This window comes from Prenolepis imparis, unplaced genomic scaffold (assembly GCF_030444845.1).
Source record: "Prenolepis imparis isolate NDT839.2.m4 unplaced genomic scaffold, iyPreImpa1.0 SCAF_1, whole genome shotgun sequence".
Classification (NCBI taxonomy): Eukaryota; Metazoa; Arthropoda; class Insecta; order Hymenoptera; family Formicidae; genus Prenolepis; species Prenolepis imparis.
Genome location: NW_028141159.1, coordinates 23,092,830 through 23,107,870, shown reverse-complemented (window position 1 = coordinate 23,107,870; position 15,041 = coordinate 23,092,830). Strand labels below are relative to the sequence as shown.

Sequence of the window (15,041 nt, the reverse complement as noted above, 5' to 3'; positions counted from 1 at the left end):
ACAAGAAAACACAAATTTTCCAACTGTGTATATATTAACAATAAAAAGCATTTTTGAAACGTTTGCTTAATATATATTAATAAAAGTAATAATAAATAAATAAGAAATGTATATAAAAAAGTTATGTAATAGTACATATATTGTACATACGTACACATATACCAAAAAACTTTAAGATTTTCTTCTTGATTCTTTTAGAGATCTTTCTTTTAGTAATACATTTTGTATACGCAAAATTTTGCATATTTTGAGAAAGAAAAAAATGCTTCGTATGAAAAGTTGATCAATTGTGATTTTATTTCGCGAATTACTAAATTTTATTATTCACAACAAAATGCATACAATATATAAGAGAATTCATCTCTTCCAAAAGACATGCCGCATTCACGCGAGAAGAACCGAAAGGGAAGAGGCAAAAAGCTGAATCGGTTTCGCTTCCCCTGACAGAAATAATTTTTCCATATTTCTTGAGGAAAAAAACTAGCAAAACCCGATATTGGTTCCGGATATATTTCTGCATGTATATGTCAAGTCGTTCCGCAGAGGGGATCGTGCAGTTAATATTATATATGTTCGAGATAGAAATCTTTCTTTTTGCTTAACAGAAGTAGGAAATATTTATATTCCTTAATAGCGTTTTACGATAGATAAACAGGGCGGATTCTCTCTTTCTTTCAATCGTCTTTCGATTATTTCGATATATTTCTCTCGTTTGCGTTTTGTTTTTTGACATATAGTAGTATTTTTCCTCTATTAAATATGTCCCTCATTTTTATTTTTTATTAACATTTTATAGAAAAATTATAAAATATCTTAATAAAATAGAAATATATTGATATTATTTCTTAATTTCTATTTTAATGCAGTAAAGAGCGAGAGAGATATAATATTTATTACATTGCTTATTAATGTTATTAAATAACAGACTGTAGTAATTCGACAAACAAAATTGACATTAATATCAAATAATCACAAAATTAATTCTAGATATCATGAAACTAGCTCAAGTTGTGTTAAATATAGCTAATTATAAATCCAATTTCATAATTAATTAGATTCTATTGTCAAATTAATAATTGTGCCAAGTACAATGTACGAAATCTAATAATCCATGCCATCAAATCTTAAAACAACTTTATTATTTATCTTTAGAAGTATAGAAATGTAGAACTGATATATTTATCAATTAAGAATTTAGCAAGGCTTTCAATGTGAAACACAAATTTAAATTTAAACGAGGCTAAAAAGTCAGGCGCGAATGTATTAGCCCAGTAAAATTAGACTTGTAAAGGGCAAAACTATAAAAAAATTAGGAACAAGCTGAATTTAAGGGGAGACCTTTATTTCGATGTTCTAATGTAATTCTGAAAAGTACCCTTAATTTGATCCATGGGTTTCGTTTATAGGGGATAAAAAGGGGTAAATTTTAGTTTTTTGCCATTATCTCGCAAACTGGCAATTTTTCGAGAAAAACAGTTATTATTAAAATTGTAGCTCATAAAATTCTCTACAAAAAAGGTCATTATACTTTTTTTTCGTGGAATCAACCGTTTCGAAGATATAGAGTGAATTAAGACTGAAAGAGAAAATGTGCACACCACTATAGTATTATATGTGACTATGAGGTGCAGAAAAGTTATATTAGAAATATTGCAACTTTACCGCACGTTTTACTCAAAAACGATTAGTTGTACGAAAAAAAGTATAATGACCTTTTTTATGGAAAATTTTATGAGCTACAATTTTAATAATAACTGTTTTTCTCGAAAAATTGCCAGTTTTCGAGATAATGGCAAAAAACTAAAATTTACCCCTTTTATCCCCTATAAAAAAAAACCCATGGATCAAATTAAGGGTACTTTTCAGGATTTCATTAGAACATCGAAATAAAGGTCTCCGCAAAAATTCAGCTTGTTCCTAATTTTTATGAAGTCAAAGTCTAATTTTACTGGACTATATTAATTTTGAGGGAAATTAATTTTTCATTGAAACTGATTAGCTGTCGTTCACAGGACACAAAATTTGACACTTCTACGAATCATCATTCGTATTTCTTTATATTATTCTCCAATATACTTGTTATATTACTATACTTGTACGTTTTATTTTTATCTCACGAATTGTCATTCTCGACTCTCTCGATTCCATCTGAATCGCCTTCTCTGTCATTTGGTGTTAATTGAGTTGCCGAATATTCGGCCGTCGATTAATTAGCGGCCCCGTTTATTGCTTTTTCGTGTATTTTTGTGTATGCGAATATCCGCGCCTGGCGCCCAATTTTTCGTCCAGACACAATTAGTTATTATAGCCTGGGGATCAATATAATCGATAGATCACGCCGAAAGTGTGCTATCAAGAACGACTCGTCACTTGAAATTGCATAGAAAATTAACAATCACGATATATATACAGGGTGTCCCATTTTAAAAAACTTTGCATTACTACTTTTTGAAAACCAAGGCTTATTCTATTGAAAAATGTTTTGTACAAAAGTAGGATTTTGAGAAGGACGTTTTGGCGTAAGCATAGTTTGATTCCAGGTAAAGCCATTTTGGAGATTTCGAGGTCATTATTATATTTTTGCATTATATTTTTAAATAGAATCACCAATTTCTTATACAATTTTCTTATATAAAATGATTCCTCGTAATATTTAGTGTAATAAAATTTTTAGAATGAAATAATCGAAACATGAATGGCTTATAGTTATTTTATGCTTCATTAATTCTGACGCATTTTAACAAAAAATATCTACTCATCTTTCGATAATTTTATCATAAAAATCTTCTGCATAGATTATTGAGATAAATCAATTGATATAAAAAAAATATACTCTTGTAATTAAAAAAAAATTTGCAATTTGCAATATGCATATTTTTTTTGGAAAATATAATTTTTTTTTATATCAATTATAATTATCTTATTATTGTATATGTGTATAATATATATATATATATATATATATATATATATATATATATATATATACAGGGTGTTTCATTTTAATTGACGCATTGAAATAATGGAGAAAGACACGTGGGATTGAAAAACGTTTGAGACAAAAGTTGTATGGTTCGGAGGGGGACATAACATAGTAATATTCATATGACCTTGGGCGGCGTCTCCAAGGTCAAATGAAGGTGAGAATGAATTTTGAAAAGAAGAAAAAATATTAGGAAAATAAAAAAATGCTTCAGATAAAAGTTGTTCAAATTAATTAGTAGAAAAAGATGTCATAATAAAAAATATGGGTTTCCATTTAAAAAATTCATTCTCACCTTCACTTGACCTTGGAGGCGCCGCTCACGGTCATATGAATATTACTATGTTATGTCCCCTTCCGAACCATAAAATTATTAAGGTAAAATTATCGAAAATGAGTACATTACGAAATATTTTATATTTTTTATCAAAATATGTCAGAATAAAGCATATAAAATATATCATAAATCCATTTATTTTTCGACGATTCAAGTCTAATAATTTTCTACGCCAAATATTATGAGAACTCGATTTATATAAGAAAATTATGGTGGTTTCGTTTTAAAAAAATTTGCAAAAAAAGAATAATGAAGTTCAAAAGTGCCTCCACCTGGAATAAAATCATGTTTATGACAAGATATCCCTCTTCAAATCTTACAGCCAGTGTTGTGCTTATTGTTAGATGATTTTAAAATTAGGTAGATAAAGATGAGATGAAAATATGTAAATTCATCTTAGATAAGATAAAGATGATTTTGTTTTAAATATATTTAAATAAAAGATAAAATTATATGGGGCGATTTATCTAGATAATATTATTTTTCGACCGCTTATGTAAACATTTAACATTAAAAAAATGTAAATTTTAAAAGGGATATAAAAATATATTCATATTTTTATTTGTAAGTTTTTATCGCTTACTGCTTAAGTTGTATTACGTATTTTTATGTGCTATGAACTCTAAATCAAATTATTTGAACATTATTCTACATAATTAAATAAAAATAACACCTTTTTTTAATCTAATAAGATGCAGATATATAGATAATACATATTTTTATTATCTAATTTTATTATCTATAAAAATAAGATGACGCAAAAATTTTATCTAGATAATCATCTATATAATTTTATTTAGACAAACAGCAAACACTGCCTGCAGCTTTTTATTTAAAATAGGACACCCTGTATACAGTGAACTCTAGTGTTCAATACTAATGCCTAGGAATATTAAATACATATATTGTGTGCGCGGGGTTTATTCGAAAATATAATATACAATCTCGGTTCGCTTGAAAAGTTATGAGGGTAAAGCCGTGTGACTCTCTCAGCCAGGAGGTTGTTTGCACCCTGCATTTAATATCGCGCATTTAATTCCCGTAGGATGTATTTCAGGAAGGAAGGCGACCTGCGTTAAGGTGAACCTGGGGCCGCGGTATGACATCCCGGCTTTCAGCCGGGATTTCCTGCGAGCGGGAACGAAGACAGCACCCCGAAGAGGCCCGGAAGCGCCTGGTTGCGATGGTAATTCCTGGCGCGCAAGGAGAAATTAAGGGACACCCGAACAAAAATGGGACAAGGAGCGAAGCTCGTAAGAGGCGTGATTTAAGTCGTAAGCGGGGAGATAACGCCATCCTCAGCGCCGTAATTTCGCCAAGACGAACGATTATTGGACGAACTTGTGCGCATATAATGCGCGGCGATGCTCCCTTTACATCTTTTCTTTTTAAACGTGTCAATTCCAAAATGAATTCTCGAAAATTTGGGAAAGTATAGAGACATGTATTTCTTCTTTCAAATTAATGGAAACGGATATATTGATAAAATAAATTAAAACATTAAATTTTGAGGTTTAATTTTAAGGAAATAATTGATAAACAATAAGGATAATTGATCGATGTCTGATTATTTAATTTGAAAAAATAAAAAAATAAGTTAATAAATAAATAAAATAAAAAATTTTTAAATAAATTATAAATATTAATTTAAAATATTTATTAATTATTATTTAAATTATTATTATTAATTATAAATATAATTTGAAATATTAATTATTTAAAAAATAAATTAATATTTTTATAAGAGAGAGAGATTAAAAAATATATTATATATTTATATTAAACTTTTATATATTAAACTTGAAGTTAAAAAGGAAAAATCAGCTGTTTTTATTACATTGAGGAAAAAAGATATCAGTTCGAAAGTAAAAGATCGATAATAGCGATGAAAATCAGTAATCGATCTTGATTCAGTAAGGAATATAATTTTATATCTTTCATAAATCTATTGTGTTGATTTATAGTGCTAATAAGAATTGATTATGTAAATAAAAGTTCTTCGCTTTTGTCATAAAAGCGTTGTATCCATTTTTATTGCGAATAGTGAGAAACTTCGGTTGTAACAATGAGTCACTTTCGCTGTACTATTTATTTTTTCTCCCTCTTTCCCCAAAGCTTAAACACACACTTATTCTGCGTCAGATACAGGAAGGAAATGCAAGAAGAAAATGCAGCTAAAATGAATAGCTCTATTATGTTTCTATGTCTCCTTTAGAAAATGCAACATTAAAATAAAAGCTTCCGACACTTTTCTCAAAACACTGTTGTTATTTGTAGGTTTATTTTAGAGCGGGCTATTTAATCATAATTTAACTTCTGCACAACAAGTGTGAAAATTTTCATTATAATAATTGCTCAATATACTTAACTGTATGATGTGTGGGAAAAGGTATGTGAAGATCTCTCACTGGAATCGCGTCAGAGTTCAAATCTCCTTCGTATCCCCTGTAAAAAAAAGTAATTAATTTTATTACAATTATTGCAGTGAAAAATTATTAGGTAAACATTTATATTATCAATATTATTGATTCATACACACAAAAAAAAACACACCCAGAAGTCTAATATTCACAATATTTTTTTTCTTATGTATACACAGTTGGAAAATTTGTTTTCTTGTTAAAAACGGTCCCCGTTAAAATTTTTGTGTTAAATATTTAACACATTCATATGTTAATTTAACATATTACTGTTGTGTTAATTGAACTCAAATGTTAAATTATTAAAACAACAAAAAAAAAGTGTAAAAATAACACAATGTGCATCTATTTTTAATATTACACAATAAATATGTTCCGTATTATTAGTGACAAGATTTATTTGTTAAAATTTACAGGAAAAAAATGTTAATTTTACTTTATAATTTAAGTAGGGATGATAAAATGTTAAATTAACAATTTTTTAGTTAATTTTTACATTAAAACTATGTTAATTTAACACAAATTTAAATTTTAAGTTTACTTGAAGTTTGCATTTATTTTATGTTGAAATATTAACACAATATTCGTGTCACTATTTAACATATCCATATTATGTTAAATTAACACAAAAATTTCTGTGGACCGTTTGGGACATGTGATATTTGTTAAATTTAACACAAATTTTTCAACTGTGTATTGTTAATGTTCTTCATATAAAGATTTTTTGTTATTGCCATAAAATATACATTTTTTTTTTACGAAAAATAGCAATTATAAGAGTTCTTGGATTTCTTGCTAAATTAGCTAAAATTTTTAATATTTATTTAAATATAAATCTTTTATTATATAAGATAGCGTGATGCATATAATTAATATATCTTAAAATTGTAATGTAATGGAACAATTTGGAAGCCGAAATTGTTTAATTTTGAAGTACCTAAATTTATTTTCCCAAATTATCATTTTTAGACTTACATGATTCAGTTTTCAATAATAATTTGCAATATTAATATGCTTTCTTCATTCAAAAATATTGAGAAAGACATTAGAGCCGTGAAATGTTCATCTATACATTAGGGGATCAGTTTAGTGGGAAGTTGGAATTTTCTCCAGCAGCAATTAAGAGTAGAATTTGCAAATTGCGCCATAATATGCAATGACAAAGAGGTAAACGTCTGTGAGATGGTGTAGGAAGGGAGAAAAAAAAAAGAGAGAGAGAATGAAGGGAGAGAAGACAAGATTAATAAGGATGACGAAGATATTCGCGCGCAAACTATAATATCGCGAGCAGAGGGAGAGAAGCGGCATTTAAGATGAAATATATACGAAATACGATGCAATGCAACGAAAGATATATCCCGGTGATGCCAACTAGAGAGATTAGATCCCGGGTGATTCGTTTCGAAATTAAACTCGCTTTAATCCTGCGCAACTCCTACGATTAATCTTCCCGCGTACTTTGGCTTACAATGTTCTTAGATTCCAAAATAGCTTTGCTTCTTTTACATTAACTTTATAAGCGATCTGTCGAGCTGCAAAATTAGCCTTTTATTTTTCAATTTTTCCTTTCTGCGCTTGCCTTTTCTTAAATAACGTTTTAAATATTCCTTTTTATTGTCTGCAAGTGCAATTGCTCTATATATATGATATTCGCAATTATAAACATTGTATATTACATTAGTTATTTTATTATAATTAATATTATTCTGATTTAGTTAATATATTATATTATTACTTTTTATCATGTGTATTTTATTATATGCTATTTTTATCAGAATGTTTCATACGTGACAACGTGAAGCTGTATCTCTGAAACAGTTAGAGATGGAAAAAAGTCAGAAAATAAAATTGAATAGTTTTATATAGACGCTTTTTTACATTTCTATTTGTCTCTACTTGCGTTTTCGTGCATAGAAACAGCTGCGAAATGCAATTCTATTTTTTTTAAATGGAACCACATGCTTTTTACGTTTTGAATGCATTAGTTGTAATTTCTCATTTTATGCTATTAGAAAAACTATTAGAAAGTTCCATTAAAAAGAAGCAAGTTACTTCGCAACCATGTACATCGATGCATAAAACATAATATAATAATATGAAGCTAATCTAAAAAAATCATTCATTGTCTTGATGATGTTTTTTACAATATTTTTTTTTATTTTCAAAAATACAGCTTAAAAACATAACTTTGCCAAGTTGCGTGGAAGAGACAGCTTAAATAATCATTTGATTTATTCATCATGATATATGATATATATATATTGTGAAAGAGAATTTTTTTTATAATAAAATAAATACGACACAAGAATATCGATTAATCTAATACACATATATATAATGGAAGCTTGAAAAATTAATGGAGAGAGTGCTGGAATGTTTTACTAAAATTGAATAATACATGTTCTTGTAAAAACATAAAATTGTGTGTGAATTCTCTTGTGAGTGAAGAGTTTAACTTAATAAAAGTTTCATTTTTTTATTTCTTATTTCATCTTGTTTCATTTTTCTCACTTCGGGTTTCCGATTAGTTGCCTGGATATTGGAACAGCTGTCGCCAACAGATTAATGGTCCATTATCGCGAATAGCTATCTTTCCGATTTCTTAAAAAGCGGCATTTCAGACTATTAAAAAAAAGAAGTATAATATATGAAGAAAAATAGTTGTTTTAAAAAAAATTGTTTTCTAAAAATTCGAATTAATTCTTAACACAGTAATTTATCTTAAAATTTTTTAATAAATTTTCCGAAGAATTTAAAGATTTTTAAAACTCTTACATAATATTATATATCACAAATTTATTAATTTATTACAATACAATCTTGAAATAATTTTAAGTTGAATAATTTTAATTTTAAACTACAAAGTTTGGCAAAATTTTCAGGTTACATTATTAATTAATTTTATTTATTGTATTTCATTTTTATATGTTTAAAATCATATTTTTTAGGCATTGTCTGACACAATGTACAACATGATAAACTGTAATATTTTTTCCCTCACTTCTGACCTATTAAAACACAAACTCAGTTCATTCATTGTTTCATGGTTTTAATCTTTTATTTTTATTTCCATAGAAAAAATCTAATATCAGTTCTAGAAATTGAGTTGATTGCAACACTTGTCTGTTCTATCCAATCAAGGGATTTTTATTAAAAATTGCGGTTGCAAATATGAAAAATGAGTTGGACAGCTGTCGCTAATAAAATATATAGAGCAAATATTTAAAGATACATCTTTTAACACAACTGATGGTTTGATAAAAAATGTGTTTTCCCACTTTTAATATAATAAATTTAATATTATAAATAAAACAATCCAACTAATTGATTATTATCGATTTCATCGCAAATGTTACATTTTTATTTTTTGAAAATCTTTTTTTAAATCTTTACCAGAATCTTCTGGGTGAATCGATATGTAAACGGGATTTATGCTGATGTAAGAATCGTATTAAGTTTGCCTTGCTAATTCTACTGTCTCTCATTCAAGTTGTTTTAACTGAATTAACATGAAGATTCTCAATAGCTACCTCTCAAATCTTAATTTCATTCACTTTATACATAACAATTTCAGATTTTACAGATTTTTTACACATCCAAGCTATATGTATTATTTTCTTAAGATTTTGTAATTAAATTAAAATAAACAGAGAAAATGAATGTCTGCAGTCAGAAAATCACTTTTCGTACAGTCGGACTACTTTTAAATACTGTCGATTTTCTCTGTTAGTGAAAATAATATTGATTTTTCATTCCTCTCTTCTCTCTCATTTTGTTTTTCTAAGTCTGCAAAATTTCTTCGTTCTATACATATATTCTTTATAAATAATCGTATCAAAAATTGCAAAAAGGAACTATTGCTGTATTCTTTATACACTTGAAATCAGAGAAAAAAATCGAAATAATACGGAAAAAAAAGAAATAGAATACATAAAATTCAGTCATCCGGTAAGACTCAATTTCATAGTTTAATTAGCGATCAATTCATAGACTAGGAAAAAACAAATTAATATTTTTACACAGTGAAGGGAGAACCTTCGTAAAAATCAAGAAAAGCAATAAAACAACAGACAGATAAACGTGGTCATTCAAAAACTGCACTCGGTTAAGTCATTGCTAATTTCTGCAATTAAAACAGTCTGCAAAATGGGTCGTTTTCAACAAACAAAAATGGAAAGAGAAGAAACCGTAAATGAGAACCGTAGGGATTAAATCGACGAACAATTAAACGGCAAAAAAGCAGAAAATATATATATTCGAGCGAAAACAAAAATGCATGCCTGTCTCTGAAACGCTTGCATAAACTAGTGTTGCAAACTGATGTAGCAGGAAAAGGAGAGGCAGGACGAAAGGGGTAGGGAGGGAAAAGAACGACCCATCGAAGCTCTCGTTGCGAGCGCGATAAATAAATAATCCTAATTGCGGCTGAATGGTTTTGACGGAGAAAAAGAGGAAAACGGAGAGAGAGAGAGGGAAAGAGAGAGCGAATGATAGAAAGATAAAGGTGAAGAGAGAGGGAGGAGGAAAAAGAAAAAAGGAAAATAAAGGCACAACCACCGAGACAATGGCGAGCGAACGATCGCAGTTTTTTTTTCGTCCGCTGCATAAGGTTTTTTTGCCGCCTTTCATTGCGCACAGCCCGCTTTCCGTGATAATAATGCAGCTAATTATTTATTCAACCGATAAAACTGATCGACAGGCCTCTAACACGACGATGGCAACCGATATTTACGCGTCATTCCCGCGGAACGCGCAGATAATTTAATTAGAGCTAAATAAATTTATTAATTAATCGAAGATATAATTTTCCAAGCGTAATATATATTTATAAGATATATAAATATTAATGGAAAGAAAGTTATGTTTGTGGCAAATATTGAGAAAAATTCAACAAGATATGACATGTCTTTCGATATAAATAATCTTGAGTATGAAACATTCTATTTAAATTATTTTCAAGAAAAATTTTACCAAGTTTACGAAATAAATCAATTTATTATTGGTTTTTATTAATTCATTATTTAATTAGGTTGTGCAAAGTGTCAATATATTTTGCGATAAATAAATAAATGATTTATTTACTCTTTCACTAATATTTGCGTATTTATTTTTGATGCATGTTTCTTGTATACCTTTGACCTTGTAAAAATGTCATTATTAACTGTTGAGTTCTCCACAAAATAATTTAAAAGTTTTCTCCAGAGAACCGTCCAGGAAAAGACGGTGATTTAACAATGTTAGATTTTGAATAAACGAACAAAGCTATACAATATTTGCAACTCGCTCGATCCATTTTTGTGAAAACTGTGTGACCTATTTTAAATATCCACAAGTGTGCCAAGTATATGTTCAGGCATTTTCTTTATATCTGAATTTTATTTCCAACACGATTTTGATTTCTTCCATGATTTTTCACATTATTAATTTATATTTTTAAAGCCACTTTTTGATTAAAGATATATTTGGTTCCTTTTCCTTCTCACATTTATAATGTATGTTTTTTAGGGCAATATAGTAAACTTAACTTTCATCTTTACTAAATTTTACACGCTATTTTACATATACATATACCTACACGTATGCTAGATCAATAAGAAAAATAAATAAAAATGTAAATATCTGCGAACAATTTTAATTAAATGCTTTTAGTGCACGTGCACTCGAGAAATTTTTTATGTTTTATAAACATCTAAAAAATTAAATTATTAAAGGCTGTTTATAATTAAACGTCACTCTATTTTATCGGAATTAATTTTAACCGATTTTTTTTTTGCGTGTAATAAGAGAAACGTACGATTCAATATTTACAAAAACATGTTACGTTATCAAACGCGTTACATATATATAAATATATGCCAATAGTATTTAAAAAATACGATTTTTTTTACGTTATACATTATAAAAAGCATTTTATTTACATAAATCTGAAACCATTCAGATAAAGATAAATTAAAATATATGTAAATGCATCTTATTGCTTTTAAGAAAAACAATTTTAGAATATAAAAACGATACATGCTTTTATTTATAAATATTTCTAAGAGTTTTTTTTAAATGTGTCATTTGATAAACGATTGATTTTTACAAATATTTGCTGTTCGCAATTTAAGAAAAGTTGATAATACACAAGTTGATGTTTTAAAAATTCTATATATTTTTATTGATGTAGACTGAATTAGCTAAACATTATTTAAATAATTTAAAGAAGATAACAATTATTTAAAATAGTTAATTAGATAATTTTACTTAAAAAATATAAAGAGATAATATATATATATATATATATATATATATATATATAATTACGCAAAAATTATATTAAAATACTTAAAGAAAAAAAATGATAAAAAGCTTTCCTTAAAGATTTTCCCTTCTCATCAAAATTAAGTTTATATATTTGCTATTGTTTTTGCTATGAATGTTTCATCAATCGATGGTTATTATTTCGTGAATATAACTTGTAGGACGCATGAATAATAACAAGATAATAACTAACTGATTGAATAAATAATATATTAGATCATTATATGCAGTGTTTACTCTGTTATCAAAATAAAATTATATAGATGATCATCTAGATGAAATTTTGGCGTTATCTTATCTTTATATAGATAATAAAAATATGTATTATCTATATCTGCATCTAAGATGAAAAAGTGTTATCTTTACTAAATTATAATTATTAATAAAAATACTTAAGTAGTAGAACTTAAGCAATTAAACGATAAAATCTTATAAATAAAAGCATGAATATATTTTTATATCCCTTTTATAATTTACATTTTTTTTACAACTGCAATATATTTACATAAGCGGTTTAAAAAATAATATCTGGAATATTATCTAAAAGTTATCTAGATGAATCGCTACATAATTTTATCTTTTATCTAGATATATTTAAAACAAAATCATCTTTTTTTCGTCTTATCTAAGATGAATTTACATATTTTCATCTCATTTAGATATATTTAAAACAAAATCATCTTTTTTTCATCTTATCTAACAAGATGAATTTACATATTTTCATCTCATCTAGATATATTTAAAACAAAATCATCTTTTTTTCATCTTATCTAAGATGAATTTACATATTTTCATCTCATCTAGCTAATTTTAAAATCTAAGCACATCACTGATTATATGTATATGTATATGAAATGTCATATTCTGAAAGCGTGCACTTGGACAATTGCAGTCCGCAATGTAAATTGAGCGATTTAATGACGTGTCGCACTTGCGACCAAACTCGATCTCTTGACGACAGCGGCAAGTTGTTTTTAATTAAAAGCTGCGCGCGCATGGATGGGTCCCCTATGGAGATTTCAGAAGAACTGTTGCGCGAGCCGTCTTTCTCCTTCCTACTGCAATTAAATCTTTTGATAGCGACCGCATATAGACGTATATATGCGCCTCTGTGCATACATGCGTGCAGTGTACATTTAGAATCCGTATAATTAAAACACCGACCTTTTCTTTAATTAGAGTTTGAATCACACACACACACATGTGTTCTATTATACCTACATCTCATTTTAAATCATATATACATGCAAAGATCGAAATATTAATTGCGCGATTCAAAAACTAGACACACGTGTGGCTGTATACAATGCTAAATTGCATAAACAGTTTGAGAAACAAATATTTAAGAAGATTGCATATAGAGAATTCTTTTTTTTTTCTTTTTAAAAATCATCAATATAATTAAAAAGTTTACTCTTCGAAATTATTTTAAATCCAATTAAAAAATAAAGATTGCAAAATTATTTGAAAGAATAGAAATTATTAATAACAGAGTTTGAATTGCAGTTAAACATTGTCAGACATTTTGAATTAAAATTTCTATTAAAATTTGAACTGCTTGAATATATCGCGGGTTTAACAGAAAAATCTTAATTAAGTTTTAAATTAAATTAAGAATTAAATTAAATTAAAAATAATCTGACAATATATACATATATACAAAATTAAAATTTCCATTATCCTAATTATTATTATTAATATCATTATACAACAATTATTAGCTTCAAATTATAAATACTGATTATCTTGGATTATATTTTTTTATTAAAATATGATTTAAGCTGAAATTATTTTTTTCCGAGACACCTCATGGAAAATGACAGAAAAAAGATGTAAAAAAAAATAAACGAGAAAAATATAATGTGAAACGAATAAGCGTGAAATAAAAACAAAGAACGGATAATAAAAACACAAAGTGAAATAAACATTTAAAATTGAGAATCCTTGCATGCAATATAAAAGATAACATTTAATCAAATGTATAAACGCGTAATATAATACTTCATTGCAGCTTATCTTGACATGCATTTATATTTCATATATGAAAAATTCTGCAACAAACTAGTTAGTCATAAAAATATGGTGTTTTTTAACTATAGAGAATTTTAATATTTGTAATCTCTATAAAAAAATGTGTGTACTTATAAATGTATGTATATATGTATATGGTAAATATATATACATAAAATTGTTGTAAAAAATTTAATATCTTCCCTAATTGTTGAAAAGAAACATCACATTTATATAAATAATTAATCTGAATATTTTATGTATGAAATAGAAGTGCATGTTGAGATAAACTCCGATGAATGAATATTAAATTAGGCGTTCACACATTTAATCTATATACCTATACATATAATGTTATGTGCACCTATATTTATCACACGATACATATCTCCCTAAGAAGCAAATGCTCAGCTAATTTGACTTTAACGAGTGTTTTGATCGCATGACTACTTCTTCCAATCATAATTTGCAAATTTTTAATCTAACATATGCAGTTTAAACTTTTCCTCCAATTAAACTTAACACCGTTAATTTTTCCATTTAATGTAAATTCGAAGAATAATGTTAAATATAAACATTTTAATACATAATTGAGTCGAAAAGGTACGAGAATATCTTATCTCTTTAATATTATCTTTAAAATAATAACTGTAAATATCATAAACATTGTTATATGTTTCTCATGTTTTATTCATACTGTCCATTAACAGGATCTATCAATAATACGCGTGTACAGAGTTTCTATTGAATATTAACGATGACCAAAGCGGATGGGCCAATGAAGCAATTTCGCGAGCAGGCAGATTTACGAAACTTTTAGTCGCGAAGGTTGTGTCCCAGTGCTTAACAATTTCGCAAGTTTACCATCCAGGCGGCTTACAGTTTACGCAACGGTGGCTTTGTTCTCACTTTAGAGCACTTACGACTTCGCAAAACCCTTGGCTCTCGAGAGGCCAGAGAGAAGAAGAAAAGTGAAGTTGAATGTATT

General features: G+C 27.4%; 1 protein-coding gene and 1 long non-coding RNA gene across 6 annotated transcripts in view; one reads left to right on the top strand and one right to left on the bottom strand.

Moving 5' to 3' along the window:
• Con (leucine rich repeat protein connectin) overlaps positions 1-15,041 on the bottom strand; it is a 165,994-nt gene that overhangs the window by 25,535 nt on the left and 125,418 nt on the right. For all 3 annotated transcript variants that reach the window (XR_014425415.1, XM_083038957.1, XM_083038971.1), the window contains one exon: positions 5,690-5,765. The gene's annotated coding sequence lies outside the window, so the exon portion shown is untranslated. The remainder of the gene's footprint in view (positions 1-5,689; positions 5,766-15,041) is intronic.
• The window catches only part of LOC145936627 (uncharacterized), a 137,088-nt gene that overhangs the window by 19,969 nt on the left and 102,078 nt on the right, over positions 1-15,041 (top strand). Inside the window, exon 2 of one of the 3 annotated variants that reach the window (XR_014425417.1) lies at positions 4,378-4,876. The exons of 1 other annotated variant lie outside the window; for it this stretch is intronic. This is a non-coding gene — a long non-coding RNA (uncharacterized LOC145936627). Of the gene's footprint in view, positions 1-4,365; positions 4,877-15,041 lie in introns of those variants that run through there. One more of the 3 variants, XR_014425418.1, reaches the window with a different exon arrangement.